This window comes from Vicia villosa, linkage group LG3 (assembly GCF_029867415.1).
Source record: "Vicia villosa cultivar HV-30 ecotype Madison, WI linkage group LG3, Vvil1.0, whole genome shotgun sequence".
NCBI classification, from domain to species: domain Eukaryota; kingdom Viridiplantae; phylum Streptophyta; class Magnoliopsida; order Fabales; family Fabaceae; genus Vicia; species Vicia villosa.
Window position 1 is genome coordinate 168,089,001 of NC_081182.1, and position 23,223 is coordinate 168,112,223.

Below are 23,223 nucleotides of genomic sequence, written 5' to 3' on the forward strand. Positions count from 1 at the left end.
AGAAGGATCAGAAGAAACAACAGGCAAGACTAAAAAGAAAGGCTCAAGAAGATGAGGCCAAGAAAGCCAAGAAGCTGAGGGTCACCTATGATCCTGACAAGGTGAACACTCCAGAATATCGGCAGCAGAAGATCAGAGATTCTTTTCGTACTCCCAGATCTGCAAATGCTCCTTCTGCAATAGTTACCAGGCATGTTTTTACTCCTCCTTCTGTTCCTCAATCTTCTACCCAACCACCTCCTTCTGAACCACAAAACACCTTCACTATACCAAATCCTCTTCCACCTTCTCTTTCCACTCCTGTCTTAAACCCTACACCTCTAAACATCCATCCCCCAACTCCTTCTAATAAGCCATCCTCATCAACCCCCATCATAATAATTCCTTCTTCTCCTACCCAAATCACAGATATCCCTTCATCCTCAATCATCCCCACAGATGTCCCATCTTCCTCAAACACCGCACCTCCACCTTCTCTATCCCATCCCCTAACTACCAGAAAATCCAACCCCTACTGCCTTCTCTACCCTGACTACAAATTCACCTTCAACCCACCTGAACCTGAACCCCATATCTACCTGGAGCTGTTCAGAAATGAAGTGATTAGCAGGCTGGACCTTCTGAAGGATGCCTTCTTTAATGGTCGTGATGATGTTTCTACAAGAAACCTCTGGAGAAGCTTTCGCCAAGATTTTCAAGTAGGAGCAATGGGAGTACAGAAGAGACTAGTGGCTGCTGCCCCTGGTTATGCTGGTTATCTTCTGGAGGGTGATAATGGTATCTACTATCATCCCCTCAGAAACAGGGTTGCTGTTGAGGAAAAGAGGTTTGTGGATGAGCTGGAGGAAGCAAGAATTGCTGCTGCAATGGAAGCTAATCCTTGCAGGGAAATTGTGGTCTGGAAACCTCAATATCCTGTTTTTCTAGGAGATTTCAGGACTCTCTTTGAATTTCTGAGGGAAAACCCTTCTAAGGAAGACCCAAGCTTGGTCATTCCAGAAGTTGTTGACCCACCAGAAGTTGAAGGTCCTTCTGCTCCTAGGAATCTTGCTGTCATTCTTCAGGCACTTGAGAATGGAGATTCTGAGGTTCCTGCTGCAGAGTATGGAGATGCTTCTATGCAAGAAGCAGATGCTGAATATCATGTTGCTGAAACAATTCCTGTTGAGGAAAATCCTGCAGATGATCTGACCATGGAAGCTGCGGATCAAAATGCCATCCCTCTGGATAGAAGATGTGAAGCTTCTTCTGATGAACCTTCCCGTCTTGCAAGGACTCTGGAAGTCATTCAGAAGAACCAGGATGAGCAGAGATCAATCAATGCTGAGTTTCGTGCTTTCATGGAAAGGCAGAATGAGAGCAACAATGGGATTCATGATATGCTGGCCAAGATCATGTTGAAGCTAGGGTCATCTTAGATTGAGTCTTAGATTGTAGTCTTTTTGCTTTGCTGCATCTGTTTTTTCTTTGCATCTTCTCTTGCCCTTCCTCTTGTACTTCTGAACCTTTGTTTCTATGTGCTTAAATGAAAACTATCCTTTCTTCTCTCATATTGTTTGTCTTGTTTTTCATCTGAATCTTTTATGTTTTTGATGTTATGAAAAAAAGGGGGAGAGAAATGTGATAAATGATCTGATTTATTTTATCAGTTGCTGGGAGAAAGGCTCCACATTTCTAACAGAACTTGCAAAGTTCTATGCTTTTGAGTGTTGTCTTGCAGGAATTAAAGATCCTCTTTAAAGCTCAACATGAGAAGCAAAGAGATGAGGAAAAGCAATTCTATAAAGAATCAAGCTCTTGGAAATTGAAGCAAGCTGAGTGCTATAAAGCTTCAAGACCAGAAGCAAGAAGGAAGAATGTTCTGATATTCTGATGATAGAATATACTTTCATTCTTATTCTTTATATGTTCTGATGCATGTTTTTTTTGTTACAAAATATGCTCTGAAACATTCTGTGTGTGTGCTATGATACATAGTATAAAATTCTGAAACACATTCTATGATCTGATTCATTCATGTTGACTTTTGTCGTTTAGTTTGTTCTGTAACATTTCAGGATGTAGAGATGCTCTGATGATGCTCTGGTACATTCAACAATGATCTGATACAATCTAGCATGCAATGACTCAAGAAGAAATTCAAGCTCTGAAGCTTTCCAATGGAAGCAAGAATCATAAGCTATGAATATTCTGAAGCAGAAGCACTCGAGATCAGAAGCAGAAGCACTGAAGTTCTCATGGTATCACGCTCAGAAGCACTTCAAGGTCAGAAGACAAGAAGATGCTCTGCACCAAGCTGTTTGACTCTGATGATATTCAAACGTTGTTTTCACAAACATCAGATCAGAAGCAAGTACTAGACTGGCAGGCTACGCTGACTGACAAATGGAACGTTAGAAGCTATTAAAGGCAACGTCAGTAGACACAACGGAAACAAGGCTCGAGGTAGTTGACAAAAGAGTGAAACATTAAATGCAATGCTGTACGGATTACGCAAAGCATTAAATGCTCCCAACGGTCATCTTCTCAAGTGCCTATAAATATGAAGTTCTGATGAGAAGCTCAATACAACACTTGCGCATTATACAGAAACGCTGTCAAATTCAAAAGCTCTCAAACTTCATCATTAAGCTCACTACATTGCTGTTGTAATATCTTAGTGAGATTTAAGCTTAAACTTAAGAGAAAATCACAGTTGTGATAATAGCTTTACAAGAAGCATTGTAACTCTTAAAAGAAATTGTTTACATTAATTTGTAAGTTCTAGAGTGATCAGATTGTTGATCAGTATACTCTAGCAAGTCTTAGAAGTTGTCTAAGCAGTTTGTTCCTAGAGTGATCAGGTTGTGATCAGGATACTCTAGAAGACTTAGAGTGTTTCTAAGTGGAAAACCATTGTAATCAAGTGTGATTAGTGGATTAAATCCTCAGGTGAGGTAAATCACTCCAAGGGGGTGGACTGGAGTAGTTTAGTTAACAACGAACCATGATAAAAATCATTGTGCAAATTGTTTTTATCTTACAAGTTTTAAAGCTACACTTATTCAAACCCCCCTTTCTAAGTGTTTTTCTATCCTTCACCTTCAAGGTATGCATTTGTCTCTTTGATTGACAAACAACTATTTGATGGCTTCTTGTCCTAACAAACTCTGATTTACGTAACAGGTGTCCCTCAACGTAAATATCCTGTCCTTTCCGAAATCCTCGAAGATGTTCAACCCATCGCGACCATCGTCTCCCCTGTGCGTGTTGAGGAAAGTTAATCGAATGACGCTTCTCCAATTACCCATCGAGATGAAGACATGGAAGAAAACCCACAACATTCAAATAGTGGCAACATAGTTGACCAGCCAATTGAGAGTGAAGACACTATCTCTGAACATGAAGATGCAGACGAAACTTCTAATTTGCCCCCACCCGACAATAATGAAACTTCGACCCTCGGGAATACAGTTACTCTTGTGGCTACTTCGAAGCAGACCACTGTAGTGCTTACTCCTACAGAATTGGAGCAACTCAAAGATACTAATCCCGTAAGCTTTCTCAAGGCTATGATGAATGCTAAGGGTATTTTGCCTATTAGGCTCGAGCCTTCTTCGACTATTTTGGCGGACGGTGGTAAGGAGAATGATATTCCAACACTCCTTCGTCAGATAAAGGAAAAGCTATTTGAGACCAATCTTATTGAAACTCTGCGCAAGGACTCCACCAGCTGTTTTGGTTTGATCAATCTTTTGAAAAAGGTGGATTTACTCCAGGTCTCAAACGAAGTCTCCGAAGTGATTATCTCGCTAAGTTCTCTTCTGGATCAGCTTCAAGCTGATAATCTCCGCAAACGGGATGTTGATGAAAAACTCAAGGCGAAAATGATTTCTCACAGTTCTTCGTGGAAGGCTGCCAACGACGCAACAGACAAGGCTAGCGCCCTTGAGCTTAAACACACAAAGTGCCAAGCATCAAACCCTGGGAGCATAAAACTTGTGAGACAAACATCAAATCCTGGGAGCAAAAAATTAAACGCCTCAAAGAAAAAATAAGCAACGCCAAGTCCCGTCAAGAAGAGATCAAACAATCTCAGCAGCATGAGTTGAACGAAGTGGCGCAGTCAGGAATTCAACATCTCGAGATGGTACAAAAGTTAGTGCCAGAGATCGAAGAATTGAACAAACAACAAGCACTATTCGAACGTTGTCTGACGTTGTGGGCCTCTCAATACACCAAGATGAAGGATAGTCTTCCTAAGGACTTTTACTAATTGTTCCAATTTTTGTAACATCCTTTGAGCTTAGTACTTTGTCTTATTTTTGTAATCAAAATTAGCCCAGGAATACATGCACAATTTCCTTTCCAATTATATATATATATATATATATATATATATATATATATATATATATATATATATATATATATATATATATATATATATATATATATATATATTATATTTTGCAACTGTCACAAATAATGTTTTAACAATTCTTAAATTGTCAAAAAAAAATTATTTTCCAGCTATCATAATGACCTTGATAGTGTATCTATGTGGCATGATTACTCCTCGCAGCCTCTTTAAGCCTAAACTTGACGTTTCCACTCCCTTAGCCACAACCATCATTAAATGATGACATCACTTTTCAAAACGTCTACTTGGGACGTGCGTGTATCAGTTTCTAAATGATTACACTTCAACTTCCAAGGCGGGAAACAGCGAAATCCATAACTTCTCTTGGGGAAACCAAACGCGGTCCAATCAAAACTTAGAAAATAACCACTCTTTTATGGCCAACGTCCTCTATATAAGCCTTAGTATTCTGCTTATTTCTTCATCCTCTTACCATACTCTTATCAAAGTTTTCTCTCCTCCTCTTGTACTCCTTTAAATACAGAGTTTGAAGAACTTCTTTTTTGTACTCCCTTACTCAAAATAACACAACCTTTAACTTACACTACCATCAGGTCCTCCATCAAAAAGGAATTCAAACTCTCTGTGGAAGAGTTCGATGAGAACCACATCAATGTTGATGCACTCTTTGCCAACCAACAACTCCAGTTTTACCAGGTTATCCTGGAGGGGTCTGTTTATCCAAACATGTTGGCAGACTTCTGGATGTTTGCGTCCCTCCGTGATCCAGAAGGAAGAACCACCATTGTGTCTAAGGTTCGAAGAGCCCCATATTACCATTACTCCCTCAACTATCTCTGAACTGCTGAGATGCGATAATCTTGGAGAAGCGTTTGATGATAACTCCATTAACATGACTACCTCTGATGTCTTGAGGGCCCTCATGGCTAATGATCCTTTTAGTGCTAAGATCATTAAGATTTGGCATCAACTTTTAGTGGGCAACTTTTGCCCACGAAACCAGGACCAAGACAACATCATGATGGAAGATCTGGAGTTCATACTCTGTGCTCTCCGGGGAAGGAAAATCAACTTTCCATTGCTGATCTTCAAACAGCTTGTCGAAGCTGTTGTTATGGCTGCCTCTCATCAAGGCGTAGTGAAATGCCTTCCTTATGGAAGGTTGCTGTCCTATATGTTTATCAAAAAGGGTATAGTGAGGAGAATGCGCATGGAAGGATCTCTAGATCTTTTCGAAGCAGAAAGCTTGCCCCTGCTGTCCTTGGAAGGTATAGAGCAAAGGATCAACTAAAGGGTGCGTTGTTTGAGGCTTTGTTGGAGGCGTTATAGGTCTTAGTTTTATTGTTCATAATTTTGAACGCTCCTTTTGATAGCTTCTAGCGTGCCTCTATTTTTGTAGCCTTTGTTATGCATGGAAACACAATCTTCCAAAATGAATGTACTTTTCTAATCGTAATGAAATATATTTTGACATTGCTCTGTCTTCTTACTCTATTTACCACATATCTCACTCAGACACGAAGCCATTTTGGTGCTTGTTCAACCATTTTGGCCTACGTAGCATACTTTAAATATCTACGTTTTTGCAATTTTTACTTCGTGCATGATTGGTTTGTATCTTTTCAGATACTTCCCATTCACTCTTAAAATCCTGCGATCTTCTGCCAATTCTTCTATCTCATAAGCATTATTTGAGAATACTTTTAAGATTCGAAAGGGTCCTTCCCAGTGTGGGGACCATTTGCCTAAAACCTGATTCTTTCGATCTATAGGTAAAATAACATTCCAAACTAAGTCATTATTGATAAATGTTTTACCTTTCACCTTTTTATTGTATGCCCTCGACACCCTTTCTTTTTTGTCTTTTTATCATTTCCAACGCCCGAAGTCTATCTTCGTCCAGATCAACTAATTCGTTCATCATCAATTCCCAATACGTGTTTGGGGGAATTTTTGCTTGTCTTTGGACCCGGATTGATTGCAAATATATCTCAACTGGGAGTACTGCATCATGCCCGAACGTCAATTGGAAAGGTGTGGTGTTTGTAGCTTCTTTTGGTGACGTTCGACAAGCCCAGAGTGCTTGGTCCAAAGTTTTATGCCGATTCTTAGGTTTTTTTCCTACATGTTTCTTTATGAGACCAATTATTACCTTATTTGCTGCTTCGACTTGTCCATTTGCTTGAGCGTAGTAAGGTGTAGAAGTAAATAATTTGAACCCCATTTCTTTGGCGAATTCTTGCATCTTTCGACCAGTAAACACTGATCCCTGATCTGTGGTTATACTTTCTGGGATTCTGAATCTGTATATAATGTGTCTTTGAATAAACTCAATCACAGCCTCCTGATCCACATTTGCAAGTGGTATCGCTTCAACCCATTTTATGAAGTAGTCTATTTCTACTAAGATATATCTTTGACCTTTGGAAGACGTGGGACGAATTTCTCCAATTAAGTCTAATGCCCAACCTCTGAAAGGCCATGGTTTTATTATTGAACTTAATTTGTTTGCAGGAGCATGTTGAATATTTGCGTGTTCTTGACATTCTTGACATCCTTTTGCAAACTCTATGCAATCTTTTAACATAGAAGGCCAATACATTCCATATCGAAACAAAAGCCATTTCATTTTGTGCCCCGCTTGGTGTGCACCACATGCTCCACTATGTACATTCGAGAGAGCCAAATATGCTTCAGCTTCACCCAGACATTTTAGCAAAACTCCTTCAGGGGTTTTCTTAAACAATTCATTTCCCATCAGGAAGTATGATAAGGCTCGATACTTTACCTTTCTATCTGTGTCTGTCGAAGGGTCTTTTAAGTAGTTCACAATTGGACTCCTCCAATCTATATCTGCTAAGGAGTCTATATTTAAAACCTCAAACTCCTCTTTGTTAGCGAAACCTAATTGTGAGTTCTCCAGATCACTTGGAGAAAGCTTCGTGGCCATTGCTTTGCCTCTTATTTCGATCGATTCTTCTAGTTTTTTCTTTGATACCCTGTATCCTGAGGCTAATTGTGCCAAATCATTCGCTTCTTGATTATTCATCCTTGAGACGTGTTTTAACTCCACATACTCGAATTTTTTAAGCAGCCTATTTGCTATGACAAAATACATGATCAAATTCTCTTTGATACATTTGTATTCCTTCGTCAGTTTCTTAATCACTAGTTCCTAGTCTCCTTTAATTTCGACTTTGGTTGCCCCCAATTCTAACAAAGCTTCAAGTCCAGCGATCAGTGCTTCGTACTCAGCTTCGCTGTTAAAGCATAAGGGACCTTTAATCTTGTACTTGAGCTTTGTTGGAATTTCATCAGGAGAAATTATTAGTATCCCAACGCCGCTTCCTTCTTTATGAGTTGAACCATCGAAGTATAACTTCCAAGGCTTCAATTCTACATATTGCTGAGGGTTCTCAACCACTGCATGGTCAACAATGAAGTCTGACACGATTTGTCCGTTCATTGCCTTAAGGGGTTGAAATATTAAAGAGTACTCAGTAAGAGCCAAAGCCCACTTTCCAATTCGACTATGCAATATTGGTTTTGATAGCATATGTTTAATAACATCAAAATGAGATGAAACATAAACATCAACTGGCTTTATATAATACTTGAGTTTAATACAAGAAAAATATAAAAAAGGCAGAGTTTTTCTATTGCACTATACCTAGTCTCTGCATCATTGAGTACTCTACTTAAGTAATAAATGGCTCTTTCGATGCCATTATCATCTTCTTGAGCTAACATGCTACCTATTGTATCATCTGAAGCTGAGATATACAGGCGCATGTGCTTCTTCCCATTTGGGGGAGACAATATTGGTGGATGCATCAAATATTGCTTGATTTTTTCAAAAGCTTCTTGATGTTCAGCATGCTATTAGAATCTTCCTTGCTTTAGTCGAAGTAAGGGGGAAAAAAGCTTGCGTACGTCCACTCAAGTTAGAGATAAATCTTCTTAAGAAGTTTATCTTTCCTAGTAAAGACTGTAGTTCTTTCTTCGTGGATGGAGGCTTTGTCTCCATAATAGCCTTTGTTTTATTCTGAATAATTTCTATTCCCTTTTTGTGGACCACGAAGCCCAGGAAATCTCCAGCTTGCACAAAGAAAGCACATTTAAGGGGATTCATCTTTAAGCCATGTTTCCTCATTCTATCGAATGATTGGCTCAGATGGTCCAGATGAGTGTGATCTGAAACAGATTTTACAACAATGTCATCTATGTATACTTGCATGAAAGTTTCTATTAAATCATGGAATATAGAATTCATTGCTCTTTGATAAGTTGCCCCAGCGTTTTTTAGACGAAAAGGCATTACAATCCATTCGTAGGTGCCTATTGCCCCTGGGCAACGAAAAGCTGTTTTGGACACATCTTCTTCTGCAATAAAGATCTGGTTATACCCAGAATATCCATCCAACATACTTAAATATTCAAAGCCTGCGGCTGAATTTACTAGCATTTCTGCCACAGGCATGGCCGAATTTTGAGTTGCAGGAAGTTTCAAGCAAATCTAAGTATTGCAATAGCTTCTTGGTGGTTTGTTGAAGCTAATTGAGTCCTTGATACATTCTCAGGTCCTCTCAATCACTCTCCAGACCTCCATTTTCAGAGGTATGTAACTCAACTTTGAGCTCCCATGAATGGAGCTCAATTCATGTGCTTATTGTTACCAAAATGATCGTTTTTATATGCTGAATGATAGCCCTAAGGCTTTAAGGCTTAATTGTGTGTGTTCATGATTTAATTTGAAAACTTAAAATTAGGTTTCATACGGTTTAGAGCTAAATTCATCAATTATAGTTTAAATTAATTCATGAGACCAATGTAGTTGAATTCGTGTTGAATTTCTGAGCAGTTTGGCATTTTACATTTTTTAAATTGATGGAGAATCAAAGAAATTGAAAATCCAGCCATGGTTGTTGTTGAGGTGTTCCAACGAAGAAGATGAAGGCCTTTAGCACCATATCTTCATTTTCAAAAAATAAGTTCATTTTATTTTTAATGGAAGTTGTTCTATGAACAACTAAATCGTTCAGCTCACTTGGTTACCACTTGCACACTTAAGCGCCTTTGACCTACAAGTCTGGGGTTCGAATCCCCCTCGCCCCAGACTTTTGATTTTATTTTGCATTTTTGCATTACAAACTAAACTCCATATATTATGCACTGCCTTCACTCCTATAACACCACGCGCGTGTAGCTGAGTTAGCTGAGGTTTTGTGCATTGAGCCCTAGGGCGTGGGTTCAAGCCTTGAATCCCACTTTCCCTTTAGTTTTACTACTTGTTTTTTTTAGTTTTCTTCTCAACTTCAAAAAAACCATAAAAATATAGTAGAAATATTATTTTTAATCTCTTCTTTTTTGTGTGGTTAATTTATGTTGCCTATTTTAATACTATGATTAAAATCACAAAAATATTTTATTTATCATTATTTACAAAATAATCAAAAACAAGTCTTTTAACATATGAAAAGTCAACAAAAATATGTTTCCTTTTGAATATTTTTCTTAAGTGACTTAGTATAGTGTTTGTTAATATTTGTTTAGGGTTAGGTTAGAGTGTCTTTGACTTCTTCATGTACCCTTAGACCATTTCTCTTAAAGAAATTGGTATTTAACAATTAAAACTAATTAGATTTAGGTGTATGCTTCAAAAGCCTAATTTCCTAAAACCCTAATTTGAAAAATCCCTTAGGTTTAAAACCCTAGCCAAAAAAATTTGCAACATGTTGAACTTTGTTTATCCATGTTTATTTGTGCTTGTACATACTTTTTGATTTTCTAATCCATGCTTTGTACTTAAATGTTAAACCTTGTCTTGTACATATACTTGTTGATTCTATATCCATGTGATTTGTACTTGTTATTATTTTATCTAACCCAATGTTTAACCATCACATTAATCATTCATCATTCATACATGATTTGAATCCAAGGGTTTAGCTACATTCATCTCTTGCTTGTTAACACTCACTTGTTTGTTTTTGTACATACATGAGGTATTTATCATTAATTGTTTAAGCTTGATGTTTTATCCAAAGGATGAGAATGATATTGACTAAATTGTCAAGGTACTTACATTCTTTTCCAATCTCTTTTACTTTTGTGTTAAGTATTTTAAAGCTTTTCACTTGTTTATGGTTTAGTATTGTTAAAGCTTAACCAAAACCCTTTTGTTCTGAAACCTTGGTATTGAGAATAGAATTATTCCCGGTGAAACTATTATTGATCCATTGATCTTGTTTTTAAACCTTGTTGTTAAGAGATGAATTATTCCCTGTGAAACTTCTCTTAACCCATTGGCCTTGTATTTTAAAGCTTGGTCCTTCTTTGATTTGTTTTTAAAAATTGTTAAGTATTTTAAAGCTTAACCCTTTTAAAACTTATTAGGTATTTTAAGGCCTAATCACCTTTTAAAACTTATTAGGTATTTTAAAGCCTAACTCCTTTTCCAAAATTGTTAAGTATTTTAAAGCTTAACATTTTAACCTTATTAGGTATTTTAAAGCCTAATCTTCTTTTAAATTTGTTGAGTATTTTAAAGCTCAACCCTATTTTAAAAACTTGTGAGTATTTTAAAGATCACACCCAAAAAAATTTTGGCCACTTTGGCCCCCTTTTTTCCTTTAAAAAAAAGAGGAAGTACAGAAGCTCTGACTTCCCTATTGCACTTAATGGGTATGTAGGCCTAAGATGCGATATCTTATCGAGCTCACTTTCAAAAACGTCTCTTCTCATCCCCACCCTCTATTTCAAACTAGTTTTTCACATAGGTTTTTTTCACAAAAAAAGGTATTTATAAACAAAAGATAATAACGCAAAAAAAAGGTTCCCGTGGAGTACCATGGATATGAGGGGTGCTTAAAACCTTCTCCTTGTATAGCAAACCCTCCGTAGCCAGATCTTTGATAAGTTTATTAGTTGATTTTCAAAACTTTTGTGGGTTTTATTCACTCTTTAACCTATTCCTTTTTGGAAACATTAAAGCGCGATAGCGACTCTGTTTAAAATGAGCTAAGTCTTCCCATGACTCTAGTCTCACCAATTTCACCGCTACAATAAGCACCGCCCCAATGATTCATCCCTGTTTCTATTTCCAAGTAACCTTTTTTGTTAGTTCCACCCTCTCTATTTCCATAATTAGTAATATCTCTCCTTTTAGCTTGCATTTCCTCGACCTCCTCATCCTTATCATTCTCTTCTTAATTGCATATGCTTTGGCTAGAGAAAATTTGGAACAAGCTTTTACTACAAGTCCCAAAACTTCCATCCTTAGATTTTTGTTCTTTGAGCACCTTTGGAAAAGGGGAATCCCATAGCCATAACCAAAATCAGAGCTCTTGTTCATCAAGATATTTAAACCCCTCTTCGCTTAATTCACCCAGTGCAACATAATCCTTCAATTAATGACCTATTCTCCCACAAACGAAACAGAAGGTCAGGAGTTGCATGTACTTTAAGAACACTTTATGTGTTTTCGCTTTGAAACAAACCAGTATCCCTCTTTTTAGAGGATTGTTCCGAGATCTTAACATTAGAAGTAAGTCATAAATCCTTACCCCAAAGGATCTGAAGTGCATGTTGAGATTTAAGGGTTCTTCTTTGTCGGAGACCCTCTCCATGACTAACAAGTTTCTATCGAAGCTCCATGATCCATTTTGAATCACCCATTCAATTTCTCTCTTCATTGCGAATTTGAACAGGAGCAGATTCTTGTTTGGCTCCTGGGTTTCCATATTGTTCTTGAGTTTCCATGCTCCCACAATCGTCGATAAGAAAGCTCTGGAGTTAAAGCCATTTTTGGTCCATAGCCTTCCCGCCAGAGACTGTTGAAAGATTTCTTCGCCGCTCACTTCCTCTGCCACCGTCTTCACCCCTTCTTCCACTTCCTTAGTAAGAAGAATATTCTTCCACCTATCTATCGCAACTCCACCGTGTAGAACCAACTAAAAGAGAAAACCAAAAAACCACACCACCAACAGATTGGAGAGGAGCCAAAAGGATCTAGAAAGAAATCTGCCATAAACTCTAGATTTGGAGGAGAAAAGGACACGATAAATTTAGAGAAAGATGGTATGTCTTCTCTCTAGAAACACAGTGGAATACAATAGTAATTTATGATTTTCAATTGATGATATGTGTTCTAATAGGTGATATATAGTGAAAAATGTCTATTGTATTGTGTAAAGTTTTGAAAATAGTTACATTTTGTAAAATTATGGTCTACATGTATTGATTTTTAATTTGTTATATTAGAAGACGAAATCAAATATATAAGCTTTGTGAATGAATTGACGTCTATATTTCTTAGAATGACAACCTTTTGTTACTTTGATTGGAATAGTATTGAAGAGTTTTTAATAAGGTGTTTTATAAAATTTATTGTTGTGGTGTCTTGAGTCCTTTAATCAAAAAGAAATTTGGTTTAAATGCAATTTTGGTCCTTCTATTTTGTTTTTTTATGGATTTTGGTCCCCCTATTTTTAAAATCATGATTTTGGTCCCCCTTCTGAATTTTGTGTTGTAAAAGAAACAAAAATAGGAATTAATTTTGTAGAAAAAAGCAAAACAGGGGACAAAAAATGCACAGAAAACTTAAAAAAGTGACTAAAATAGTAGTTTTTAAAATAGATGGATCAAAATCAAGAAAAAAACAAAATAGGAGGACTAAAGTTGCAATTAAACCAAAATAAATTTTTATATTCAATTTTTGAAATTTCAATACAAGTGAATTTTATTTTATATTCTCATTTCACATTTAAGGTCACAAAAACAATACTTCATCCATAACTATCTAATTAACTTTATTTTTCGTGCGGATAATAAAACAAAATTTTCTAAAAACCTAAAATTTTTCTATATTAAATATCTCTTAAATTTGTTTAAAAAATTAAGAAAATAAACATATCATTATATGTTCTTTTAATTTATAAATATTTGTTTGCACCTCTTGGATGTGTATTTTATACAATTAATCTTTTTTCATGATTATTATTGTTTTTATTTTTAGATTTCCCTATATCTACTACCAAAAGCTAAAAGAAAGATATACAAATAAATGTAATGAAGTTTAATTAAACTTTGACGTCCATCGAAATTTTATAAGAGATCTTTAATATTAACTCCAATTTTATATATGGCTTCTAGCAAGTTGTAAATGCTAAAATCTAATTAATTGAAGGTGACAAAGCAAGAAATTTTACTATAAAACACACAAATTAATCATACTTATTATATGTTAAGGAGGAAAGATATGGCTCAATTTCTCATGTTTGTTTATGCTCTTGTCATATTTCTTTCTTTATTTTTTGTTGTAACGAATGGTGGTATGTTCTTTTTCATATTTTAAAATGTATCTTATATACACAAATATTATATCTATCACCTTTTACTAACATTCATTTTTCTTTATTCCTTTTACAATGTAGGTCGTCGTAGTGGTCCCATTTCTTGCGTTGAACATTCTGATTGTCCTGAGAAGACCTTACCTCTAGTTATGAGGTGTATTGACAATCATTGTCAATATAGATTGATTGAAGACAATTAGGTCTACAAATAATTATATTACCTCTAAGAATATAATTTTATCCGTGCGTCATAAAGTAAAGTTTCTACTTTATAATTTACTTTTAAATTATCATTTATAATTCTTTTGCCTTCCAAGTTTTATGATATACTAAAACAAATATTTGTATACAATGCAATTATTCTCATTTTCGTCTGCTCATACAAGTTATCTCAAATTACAATGAAATACTTTAATAAATATATGAAATTTATGACTATTATATTGATTATTGCTCCTACATTTTTCTTTTTTTACAAGAACAAATTTAACAATTTTTATTAAATAAAAAGTATTCAATACAAGAAAATATCATATCAACGATATTACGCCTAGATCAAGAATATGAACAACTAAATTTGCATGGTGTTTAATACACTTGACCTCAAAATTTGAAAAACTAAACAATATACTCTTAATAGATAAAAAAATAAGACTAAATTTCAAACTACCTATCTAATTAGAGTGAATAGCATGAACAATATTTTGGCAACCACTTTCAAAAGTGACATTATTAAGATGTAACAAAATAGCACCTTCCACAACTTCCTTCAAGCCCAAGGCATCAACTTCAATGCCAGACACAAGACCATAATCTCATGCTACCCATCAGTAACAAACTTACCCAAATTTTCTCTCACACAACAACCATGATTAGTAGTGCTACTATACTATCAATATTGAAACTTGCGTCAACATTACATTTTAGTCTACCTTCCAATGGCGGACTCTAAACTTCAGTATGGTTGGTGACATTATTTGAGTTTCAATCTATCTTTGACCAGAAACCAATCATGCCAATTACTGCTTCTACATTAGATCTTTAATGTATGGTAAATTTTTGGCTACCCCTTGTAAAAATGGGGGTATTTTGTTAGATTTTTTGATAAACCTTACAATTTCTATCAATGTAGAAATCAAGAAAGAACCCTAAATAAGTCCCTTAAACCCATATTCGAATACAATTATGAGAATGAAGGCGGAAGCATACCTGAATTTACCGTTGAGAATCACCGAAAGTTTGCAGGTATTTGATCTTCCAAATTGTAAAATTCTGTATGGCTCCATGATTATCCTCTGATGGGGATGATGAGAGAATTCCTGATAAGCGGTTTTGTGTTGTCTACAAATGGGGACCATAAACCCTATAAATAACCTTAGGGTTATTTCTTAATTTTCAATATTCTAATTTGGCCCCTCATCAAATTAGATATTGAATTATGGTATCTACACAATAATATTACCTTTCATGATATTTATGCTTTTAACCACAAACGTATTATTAATTAGATCACTACAGTTTTGGCTAATTAAATAATGACCCTAACACATGCAATATTACATTTGTGACCCAAAAATTCTAATTGAATCGTCATTACATTTGTCTTTCAGCAATATTAAATAATAACCCTCATTACATTTGTCTTTCAACAACACTACTCATGCTAGGAGATCCTAGCATGGTGTATTGTGGGACGATTCCACATCCCTCTAGGTATTTGACAAAAGGCCTTGGACGTTGTTCACCTGATTCTTCATATTTAGCGTAATATTCACCGCCACAATCATATTTAACTTTCTTAATTCTTTTGTTAAGTTGATTCTCAACTTTAGCCTTAAATTATTTGAACATATCCAATGATTGAGACTTTTCATGTATGAGAAATATGTATCATATCTATATATTATTAAAAATATAGTTGACCATTCCAAGGTGTAGGAAATGATCCACAAATATCTGTATGTATCAATTCTAAGACATACATATCTCTATGTGCAGCATATTTCCATGCTCAGTTTCTCACTACAGATTTTCTCCTAAGATATTTCTTGTTCTTCACTCTGTAGATGTATTCTGGATACATACTTTGATGCTCACTCTGGATGCATACTCAGATGCATACATGGACGCATACCTTCAAGTCTGAAGTTTGATCTATTTATAGAGCTTGATATGTTACCGTTGGAATCTAGCCGTTGAGATTTGTTTGAATGTTACTTTGAATGCTTCGTATAGGTTGAACCTTTTGTGACATGTGTTGTTCTTGGCATAACCTTATCCTCAACATGATGATTACAGTTGATGACGCGCTTCTTTGGTTAAGCTTGTCTTTCCAATGAGCTGCATGTGACTCGCTTCTTCAATCAACCTTGGGAGTTGTTCCATTTAATATTGAAACTGTTTTGCTTATGATGATGTTTCTAACGGCTTTCCATTTGATTCTAAGCTTTGTATTTTATTCAATTTGTATGGTGAGTTGTAGATTCTTCATTGGTTCATGAGTGACTCTTTTGTTGTTTCCGATTTGTATGTCACTGCGTTGCTTTATCAGAACTTCTGATCTTCTGTTCATGTGATCTTCTTACTGTAACAGATCTTAATGTATATTGATATTTCTTTTTCAATTCTTCTGATGTACTTTCTGATTCTTTTCTTGTTGTATGTGAGCTTTGATATTTCTGTTTAACTCTTTGAAGATTGTCTTGTTGAATTCTGGCTTCTTGTGATACTCTTGTTGTTGCATATTCTTCTGAATGGTCTTATTCTTCATTGTTGCTTCTTTACTTCTGATTTGCTGATTTTGGCTTGTTTGACGTATTCTTAATCAGAACATCTGATGAATGATGTTTAGCTTCGTCAACTGGATGTTTGATTTCATATCTGAGCCAGTTTCTGATGTAGTCATTGTACTCTTTTTCTGATGAATCATGTATAAGACTTATAGCATAGTGTCATACCCCAAAATTTTCCCACCGTTTTTTAAGGTATCTTGGCATAAGCAATTTCCTCATACACCTATGATCATCAGATACTCAAGGCTACACAAGAATTGGGCATGCTCATCCTTCTCCTAAGCAATAGGTCCCTAACTAGGGTTTGGTTTCTTTTCAAGGAAACAAGATTTCTGACATCTCAAATGGACTTCATGGCTTCCTATATGCTTCAAAGGATCCTCACATCAAGTTTCAAACTCTGATCCACAAGTTTGCTCAGACAAAAAGCTCAAATGTTCAACAGTCGACCAATTTGACCTAAAAGTCAACTATGGTCAAATCACAGTCAAAGTTCCTGATTTTTTGTCAACATTCTCATTTTGAAGTGTCATTCATCATCTAATCAATGGTTGATCATGATTCGTCAAGAAAAAACTCGAAGTTGACAAAGCTCAAAAGATTCTAATTAGGGTTTTGAACTAAAAGTCAACCCAACTTTGACTGACCATAAGTCTCTCATACTTTATCATAAATTCCCCAGCCAAATCTCATTCTCAAGGAAATTTAATTCTCTACAACTTTGATGTTGGGTCCCAGACTAAGAAATGCGTCATTTGAGACGATATGAGCCAAAACATTACAGGTCCTTCTAGAAGCTCGCAAAAAAATCTGTTTTTTGTCAGGAGACATATCATCAAGATAAATCCTCCAAATGGAAAATATGTTCCAAAGGGGCTTGTAGAGGACATCTTGGGCTTTCTAAAAATTCCTAGAACACCTTCTTACAATAAAAATTGAGAGAGTTATGATTGGTGTAAGTTGGGAAAATTGGAAGAATACATGAAACCATAATTGACAAAATTCAAACTTTTGAGTATTGGGGCTTTTGGTGTTGAGTTCTCCACGTGATATTAAGGTTATAAGGAGCCCATAAATCAACTTCCTTTAATTTTATTTCTTTTATTTTTGATTTTTTATTCATTTAAAATCAAATTAAATTCAAATAAGTCATAATTAAATGGAAAAATTATGTGAGGCATTTTATTAATATTTAATCAGATTTTTATTGATTCAAAAGGCCAAGGATACATGGAAAGCAAGCATGAAAATAGATTTGTATCAAAAAAAGAAAGTTTCATGCAATTTTCAAAACAAGTATTTTCTCAATCAAAGCAATTTCTCCTTTCCAAACTCAAAACCCCTATATATATATATATATATATATATATATATATATATATATATATATATATATATATATATATATATATATATATATATATATATATACATATATATATATACATAACATAGCAGCCCCAAGAGGACACGAAATCCTTACCTCAAGAATACCTCTCAAACCTTCAAAAAACTCAAAGTTCTAGGGCACAATCAAAAGTGATCCTCTGGCCGTTTTTACTCAATTATAAGGATTGATTCATCCTCTATAACCTTCCAGTAATTGCCTCAAGTCTTTAAGCAAGCGAAGCCGTGCCCAGAAACGTCCCCACGAAGCTGCACCGATTGGTAAGGTTTCCTGAATATCAAACCTTCGTTTTATGCCGTATAAATGATTTAGATACATGTATTTGTGTTCATACAAATGTTTGTGAATGTTTTAAACCATCGTGCCTGAGTTTTGACGCATGAACATGGATCCACCATGGTTATGGCAATTAAGATCTTTTCTTCGAAAATCATGATATAATGCCTTTTTGCCAAAACTAACACTGGATTTGGATTCAGAAGGGTCAAATTAGGGGGGGGGGGTAGGGTACCTTTTGTATATTTGTTATTGCTGTTTTGAAGGTTTTAAAAATGCAGAATTTTCTATAAGAAAATCTGCAGCAAAATCTGCAGCTATTTCCATAAAAGAATCCGCAGGAAACAAGGTAGAAGAAGATGAATAGCGGAGTTGGATAATTGACTGACTGCGTGGCAGGAGGGACACTCCCATTGGCTAGTCAACCGAGACCCATTCTCTCTCTTTTTTCCCATTGGCCGGTCAACGGAAGCTTTCTCTCTCGCCGCTTTTAATTAGTTGCGTTTGACTCACAGGGGCCCACTTTGACTTAGTTTTTTTTTTGAATTAACCATTGACATACGTTTTAATATTAATTATTTGGTTTTGGTGTTATATACAACTAGATAAAGCAGCATGAATGGAGAAACGTGATACTCAGCCACCCCTTTGCCCTGGGTTCGAGCCCTTCCGAGAGCATCACATTTTCGTTTTTTTATAACATATTTGTTTAGTTGCAGATTCAACGAAGCTCCCGTCCGCATCCCCACGGTACAACATCAAATGGCAGCGGTTGGATCTTTGTCAATCTAGATCTAAAGGCCCCAGCTAGTACTCCTTACCGTACACTCTCAAGGGGCTACCACACCAGAATCCAGCGTCCCTCACTTGTTTTTTTTTAATCTTTCTTAAGTTTTTCTTTTCTTTTGATAATTAAATTTAGGTTTCTAATTAATTATTAATCAACCACTAACCAAATAATTATTAGGATTAGTTTTTTTTAGTTAGCTTAATTTTTACTAATTAGATTTTGGTTTATCCATTTCACTTAAAATTAAAAAAAAACACAAAAAAAAACATTTTTCCTTTTAGTTCTTTTTAATTAATTTAGTTAGTAATTAATTTAAATTAGGCTATTGATTTAAAATTAGGTTAATTTTGAATTAGTTGATAATTAATTTAAATTAGGTTATTAATTTAGAATTAGATTAATTTAGGAATTAGTTTACTACTTAAATTAATTTAGGTTTTTCATTTAATCTTTTTAAAAGTCTGACTTTTTTTAATTTTCGTGATTCTTCTCATCTCAAAACTCTATGAGTGTCGCATGGTTGTTTAATTTCGGATCTTTTTATTTAATTATTTAACTTACGTCTTATTTCAATTTTAGAAATCGATGTATAGGTTGCAAAGGTTTTTTTGTAATAGCGTAGATTTATTTTCCGCACACTATAAACTGCTGATGCTATCTGTTTAGATGTATGGATAATAGGATTATATGGGAAGATAAAATCAACCGTTAGATCACTAATTCCAAGAATAAATAACTGAATACAACACACTTGCACGCACTCACCTTTAGGGTTTCCCCTATCAGTTGCCTTTCGGAAAATAATAGTCAAGTCCCTCGAAGTGTAGGGATGCCTTAGCCTATGCTGCCTTCGATTCAAAATCACCACGTCCCTCCGATTCAAAGATCATAGTCCCTTCGATGACGCCTTCGGTATAAATGATCTAGTCCCTCGATTAAACAGTGATCGTCCCTTCAATGGCTAAGGTATCCCTACATGTTGCCTTTATGACTATTCAAATCTCATAGGACTTCCTACCCTCTTTATGGTATGGATAGTCTCTATGAAGATTCGACGACCCTTCGATGACCCGCACACCCATTATATAGGACTACCTACCCTCAAATGGTATGGATAGTGCTATCGCTCAAGGAAAGTCTTATAATAGGAAAGACCTTACGAACTTAGGGTAGGAAATCTTAAGTGCTTGCTCACAACAAATGCTTTTCGAACCCCGTTTTCTAACGTTGTCTTTTTAGACAATTTCAAAACAAATGTGTTTTTTCTAAACACACACTACTTTTATCAAATAAATCAAACATTTCAAACAAAAGTGAGCCAAGCAACTAAGAGCCCGTAGATAACTACGGATGAAAAGGGTGCTTACACCTTCCCTTTTAATAACCTACCCCCCGAACTCAAACTCTTTTCAAAGAAGGTCTTTCCTGTTCTTTTATACCTTTCCTAATTGGATAAAATAAAAGTCGGTGGCGACTCTTGCTCATCGCAACATTTTGCTTGCGAAAATAATAAAGTCAGTTCACCGTATTACACATAGTATCTGCACACTAAACGAAACCATTAGTAATAAAAATGTTACTCACTAAATATATGTTCGTTATCATCAAAACCAGATTCTGAACATAGATTCTCAATCTTGTTCTAACAATCTCCCCTTTTTTATGATGACAAAACAATGTACTTTGGTGGAACAATTTTATGAGATGATAATAATAATACTAAGCCAGTGAATATATTACATCCCTTTTACATGTTCGATCAATTGATTTAATCATCAATAAAATCAATTATTTCTCCCCTTTTTGTTATGTTTAGCCAAGCAACTATGCATCAAAAAAATTTATTCTTTCTCCCCCTTTTTGTTATCATCAAAAAGCTTTTTAAAGAGGGTTGGAAGGAATTAGATGAAGGAAGATAGTATTCTCCCCCTGAGTTGTATAGTCTCCCCCTGAAGTAGATAATCATGTGAATTTCTAATTTAAGAACTCCCCCTGAAATAATTTCTTCAGTTTGTTTCTTCAGAAGATTGATAGATGTTTTAGCTATGTATGCGTGTATCATCTTGGAAGATCTGACAGAGTATTCTTTAAGTTTTAGATTTTCTTGTAAAGCAAATAATTCTGATACACAAGTTAAGAATGTATTTAGAATTATTTGTGTCAAGTCAGAGTATTATATCAGAACATGTCATAATTCCAGAATGTCTATTTTCAAGTTTTCTTTTAGATGTATATCATTTTAATCCTTTTTTAATGTTTATTTTACGGGATTTAGATATTTTAGCAAGGAACATCAAAAGTAGTTAAACCTAACACAACTTTTCAAAAAAATGCAAATAATAACTTAACCAAAGACTACAATATTGAAAGCTACAGACATCTAAGCATATAATGGTTCACACTCTTCTTCCAAGAGAATGTCATCATTGTCCTCAAACTCTGTATTTCAGATAATCTAAACTTATTCAGCAGATACAAACAGAGCGGATATAATTCTTCCATAAGGAGTGTGAATGCTCTGGCCATATCCAAAGGTTGTGAGAGATTCTTTGAGATGACAGAAGATGATCTTTGGAAGATGCAGTGGACGATCATTTTCGAGTCAATGAATGAGGAAATGATCTCTATTTGATAGGATTTGGTGAAAGTTTTCTCTAGGTCTTATGTTGGATAAGACAAACCTAAACAAAACTTGTCTGAAATGAGTCAAAAGTTCCACATTGTTGACGATGCATTTGATATTTCTATTCATAGTATGGTTAGCATTCCAACGATCAAACGACCCAAGACAGATTGCAGATGGATTATGAGCATATCCTATAGTTTCAGCAATGGAATCTTCCGTGATAATAAATGGAATACCATAGATTTTGGAAGTGATGTTGCAATGATCTTCGCTGATGGATGCTTCTATCCAGAAGGTGTTTACGAGATTTGTGAAAACTGGACCATTTAGAAGGACATCATAATTGAAGCAGCCTTGCTGTTCTAGAAGTCCCATAAAGTAATCATTTCTTTCAGCTATACCTATATATAGTTCTTTGATGATGGTGAGACGAGGTTGGAAGTCCATGGAGAGATTTTAGGAGAGATGATTAAGACCAAGTGTCATACCCCAAAATTTGCCCTCTCATTATTAAAGACAAAAATCTTCAAGTGCGAAAATAATTGAAGAGGACATCCTAAGCTTCCCAACAAATTCAAAATTATTCTCAAATAATGAAAATTGAGAAAATTATGGCTGGTAAAAGTTGGGAAATTTTGAGTCAATGCATAAAGTCCAAATTGAGAAAATTCATTATTGGGCCACGGTTTTAATCCAATCACCCCTTAAATTGTTTTATTTCAATTGTTTTGATTTATTCATTTAAATAATTCAAAATAAGGAAAATAAAATAAATTAAATTCTTAGTGAGGTCCAAGCCCATTTTCCTTTTAACCTAATGTTTTCTTATAAATAGCTAACAACCCTTATTTTTAACCATTCACCAACCATTCACCTCGACCAAATTCTCCATTCCCATGCACTAACAATCAACAACTCTCATGATTTTACACCCATCCACAAAAAACCCTTTACCATCGTTTCTGACCGTTAAGAATAATCTTCCTTCACTCTAATTCTGGTTGCAGCAGAGTGATAAATTTTCCAGCCTATCAGTCGAATTCCGAAACTACTATTTTGATTTGCTCCGAATTTTTTCCAGAAGTTCAGAAAAAAATCTTCATATTTTCAAAAAAAATCTCAAAAAATTTGTAGCTTCGTTATCTTATTTTATTTGATTTTTAATCAAGTTTTATATTTTTTTGATTTTATTTTGATCACTTTTCTATTTTTCCATTTGTTTTCTTAACCGTAACATTGCAGTGGTTTATGAACAGGTTTCCTATGGATTGACCAACTGGAATGAGCTTTATCCCTTGACCTCAAGGAGTATCCAAGTGTTTTTTTGGCCAAAAACCTTTTTGGCTTTTGGCCAAATCAAGTTTATTCGTATTTGGCCAAAAATCTTTTGGTTTTTGCCCAAATCAAGGCTATTAGTAACTTTGGCCATAATTTAATTTTCTAAATCCCAATTCTTTTTTTATCTTATATTATTATTATACTATTAATATTATTATTCTTATTATTAACATTATTATTAGTATCCTTTTTTGCAGGTACTTCCTTTGGCCATTAACTCTGTTTTGACCAAACACTTTGTTGGCCACTTCCCCATGATGCACCCTCAAGGATTGCC

General features: G+C 35.1%; 1 long non-coding RNA gene across 1 annotated transcript; it reads left to right on the forward strand.

Annotated features, from left to right (window-relative positions):
• The first annotated feature begins 13,443 nt into the window (after positions 1-13,443).
• Positions 13,444-14,082, forward strand: LOC131656897 (uncharacterized). Its single transcript, XR_009300365.1, has 2 exons — positions 13,444-13,695; positions 13,798-14,082. It is a non-coding gene; the product is annotated as an uncharacterized LOC131656897 (long non-coding RNA).
• Positions 14,083-23,223: the final 9,141 nt, after the last annotated feature.